Genomic DNA, 4,616 nt, shown 5'->3' with positions numbered 1-4,616 from the left:
TTCTTTTATTAGTTAAGTATTGACCAAATTTTAATAAAAATATTAGTCCCTAGACTTTCTCTAAAATTATTTCAGTTGTTCTCAATGTTTTATTAGATAAATATGTGTTGTAATAATAAACTCTTATAAAATTTGTTTTTATTAGTATTTGACGAATTTTTTAAAAGAGAGTTTGTTTTGTCTCAAATAATGATGTCAAGGGCTATGTTGCCTCTATTTTTTTGTTAAAGGTCGCATTATCTGTTATGTGAATAAATAAATATTAAATTGGGTGTTTAGTCTAATAAATATGAGATAATTAATATGTTAAATACTTTTTTTTCCTAATAAAAGGTCTTGACATTCAAGGTTTTAAATTCTATTTTCAATATATTTTTCTATCTTCAAAAATTGTTCTTAAGAAAAGGCATGCAGACATAGGGGAAAAAATATTGATAATGGTTAAAAAAATTATATAAATAAAAAAATACTCCTCATAAGAAACTTTAATTAATAGAATAAAGTTACGGTCATTAATTCTTTTTCTAAAACAAAAATATTATTTATGCATTAAAATAAATTATTAAAATTAGTCACAATATATTTACACATAATTATATGTATAGGCCCTTTGCTTGGTTATTCATAAAAAAAATAATAATTATATATATAATTTAACTTTTTAATATTTATTTTATATTTTAATGTGTATTTTATACTAATAACTAATTTTAATAACTGACTTTAGTATATACTTAAGATAATTATTTCTAAAAACTATAAGAGACTTAGGGAAAAAATATTGATAATGGTTAAAAGAATTATATAAATAAAAAAATACTCCTCATAAAAAATTTTAATTAATAGAATAATGTTTCGTTCATTCTTTTTCTAAAACAAAAATATTATTTATATATTAAAATAAATCATTAAAATTAGTTACAGTATATTTACACGTAATTATATGTATAGGTCCTGTGTTCGGTTATTCATAAAAAAAATTATATATATAATTTAACTTTTTAATATTTATTTTATATTTTAATGTGTATTTTATATTAATAATTAATTTCATTAACAGATTTTAGTATATATTTAAGATAATTATTTCTAAAAACTATATCATTGTTATTTATTAAGGATAAAAATAACGAAGAAATTAATACATATAACAAGTAGTATTATTTAAAATAATGATATAACTAAGAACCCATTTTATTATAAAAGTGTAACGACTGTTTTGACTTATTAGTTAATATTTATTAGTCATACTAACTAATTCAAAATAATAAAAAGAATAATGATGAGTCAAAAAGTGTCTGTATACGAAGCATTTGCTGCATCTGTATGCGGAATAATTTTAATATAGATGTTATTTAAAAAAAAAATTCATATATTAAATAATTAGATTTGTTAATATTCACTATAAAAAAATACTAATTATCGTCAGATTTAACATTGTACACTAACATCAGTTAAATTGATAGTTTTAATGTGAAATTCGTTTGGTCAAATCGTTATTGACGAATTTCCGATTTCGACCGTAAATTCGTCGGTAATACTTAGAAGAAAAACGGAAAAATAAGCGCAAAATCTAGTGTGGAATTTACCGTCGAAACAATCCGTCGATAAACCTATTTTAGTGAAACGCTGTGTTTTGGTCACCCGTAACGAGTTACTGTTGGATATTTGTCGATAAATCCGACCGTAATAAACCCTAAAATTCAAAGCACGAACCCCTCTCCTCTTTCAATTCGAAACTACTCTCTTTGATCGTTAACCTCTCTCTAGCCATCTCTAAACTTGCCGCACCGTCAGTCCCACCACCGCCAATGACGACGACGCCTCCTTCCTCTCCTTGCACTTCCTGTTTGTCGTGACGTTTCTATTGCAGCCGCCGTTGCAAATCCTAGCCGTTGCACACCCTAGCCTCTGTTGCAGCTGCCTCTCTTCTCACCGCCGACAAGCGCCATTCTTCGCGTCGGCAACTTCTTCCCCTCGTCCACCACGCTTCGTCTGCCGCTAGGTTCGTCATCCTCCGCCAGGTCCAAGTTAGAATTTGATTTAGCATTTTTTATAACATTTTTTGTTGTTGTTATTCCCTTTTGATATTGGTTTATATGGTACTATACATTTATACATATATTATGGGTTTTTTTTAGAGAATTTTATAAATTTGCTAACACTTGCTGCAATAGATTTATACTTAAGATTATATAGATAGATTTAGTTTATTTACCATGTGGTTGAAGATTTATTTTTTGCTGCATATATTAACAAGGATACATAATACTTCTCATTAGAAATCTTTGCAAACTTCTCTTTAGTTAACATGTAAATTTTATATTTTTATGTAGTTTCTTTATCTCACTTGTAGCAATTTAGTGATGTTAATGTTAAATTTTTTTTTCTGCAACCTATCATGACTTGTTCTAATGAAAATTTGTGATATTCTAGTCTGGCTATGAATTTGTGATATTACATATTATTTTATTAGAGTGTGAATTACTGTAAACTTATATTATTTATTGATATATATACAATTTACGTAGCATTTAAATTTTATATAATATTTAGATTTTATTGATATAATATTCTAATAAGGTGATGATTTTACTTTAGCATTATGTGAATAAAGATGTCTTGTTGAATTTAAGTCATATGAAATTAGTTGAGTAGTGAATAACGCTGTGGATTGAGATTAGTTGGATTTGTAGAAACTGTAAAGGTGGATATACGTCTAATTTAAAGGGAGGTTATGTCCAATTTTTCTGGAGAGTTTTGTTGAACGATTTGTGTAGTATATATGCCGATTAGGGTTAATAATATATTCTCTTTGCAAACATGATGAGTGGTAGTAGAAGTAGATCGAGTGGGTCTCGCTTGCGGTCGTGGTAGAGGGAGGATTTTCACAGAATCTCCAGGGACTGTTCAGTCATTGCCCTTTATCCCGACTATCCCGTCGATCCCTGTGACGTCATAGGCAGGTCCAGTAGATCAGCAATTCATCATGGTTAGAAATTCGAACTACGTGCCTCCTTCTACTACGCCCCATGTAGATCCAGTGACAGATACCGTAGTGAGTGAGACCTCCAGTGCCTTCAGCAGGATGTCCCACCACTAGCACCCGTCATCTGATTGAGGATTTGGCTCGATGGTATGCAGACATGAGTACATATAATTTTTTAATCTTAAGTTTGTTAATATTAAGTTTATGTGTTTATATGTGTTTGTTAATATTAGATTTTTTCTTTGACAGGTTTGTACCAAACAACAATGCTTGCACACAGGAGATCTCTGAGGTCATTAGTCAATGTACGACTATCCGTGGTCGAGCTACACGAAGATCCTGGCTGAGACCAAAGAGAAATAGTTTTAGAAGTGGGCGGTAAGAAACCAATAGTGCTGAATTAATTAATTGTATTTGAACTATATTTTATCCCAACTAACTAATGTGGTTGAATCACTTTCTGTAGTTGAAATTCATATGGGATACAGAACATAATCTCATGATCAGAAAGATCTACAATCATTGTGTAGCTAAACGGATTCAGCAGATGATGAGCAACGTTTATCAAGAGCACAACCACCTAACGACCTGGATCCGTTCATCCATCAAAAAGGAACTGGAGATCCATTTTATAAATAATAAGGGGTTCAAGCGTCACTGTTTGACGAATATTAATATGTTAGTGTTCGAATGGTAAGATTTATATATGATTAAAGCTATGATACGTGTATTAATATTTTGAATCAATTAATAAAAAAGTATATGATTATATTATTTAAAAAATAATATTTTAATTTATTATTAATTATATTAAACGTAATTTAATTATACTACAATTATATATTTTTTAAATTAAAGAATTAAATTATTGTATTATTAATTGGATAATATATTTTTTGAGGTCATATATTTAAAAAATAATTCTATCAAAATAAATTCTTATAACACATATAAAATATTAAAAATACAATTAATATATTATTATTATTATTATTATTATTATTATTATTATTATTATTTAGTATTTGTATAGATAACAAAAACTATAAATTATTTTATATAAATTAAATATTTTTATAAAAAATTTCTTTTAAAAATATATTTTAAATATAAATATAAAAAATTAATAAATATTTTCTATACATGGTATGGATATATATTAACAGTTGGGCTACGCATTTATGTAATAATTTTTCATCAAAGTCCATCCAAACTGGTCCAATACCAAAAAAGTCCAATCTCATCATTAAATAAAACGTGAATTTCACGCGCCCTAAACCCTCTGAAACGTTAACATTCATTTGCGCCTTGAAGATGAAACAATATTCCTTCTTCAATCTTGAAACTGCTAGTGGAGAACTTCGAATCTCTCTCAAAATCTCTCAAAGCTCGATCATTTTCTCTGGGGAAACTGCTTCTACTTAGGAATCGCGACAAGATTTCGAAAGGAAGAAGAAAAAACAAACGAAAACAAGAATAGAGACTGCGAAAGGTATGAGAAAAACTAATGTTCATTTAAAATCTCAAAATCTCGCATTTCTCCTAGTTGCATTTTAGATTTATTGGATTGAGTTGCTTCGTTTAGTAGATCGACTTATTTTGATTCTATTTTTTTTCGCATAACTAG

At 28.0% G+C, this 4,616-nt stretch overlaps 1 long non-coding RNA gene across 1 annotated transcript; it reads left to right on the top strand.

Moving 5' to 3' along the window:
• The first annotated feature begins 2,807 nt into the window (after positions 1–2,807).
• Positions 2,808–3,772, top strand: LOC140184064 (uncharacterized). The gene is made up of 3 exons (XR_011880690.1): positions 2,808–3,136; positions 3,239–3,367; positions 3,456–3,772. It is a non-coding gene; the product is annotated as an uncharacterized lncRNA (long non-coding RNA).
• The last annotated feature ends 844 nt before the right edge of the window (positions 3,773–4,616 follow it).

The sequence above is a fragment of the Arachis hypogaea genome, chromosome 1, assembly GCF_003086295.3.
Source record: "Arachis hypogaea cultivar Tifrunner chromosome 1, arahy.Tifrunner.gnm2.J5K5, whole genome shotgun sequence".
Lineage (NCBI taxonomy): Eukaryota > Viridiplantae > Streptophyta > Magnoliopsida > Fabales > Fabaceae > Arachis > Arachis hypogaea.
Note: the sequence above shows the minus strand (reverse complement) of the source record. Positions and strands in the feature narration are given on the sequence as shown.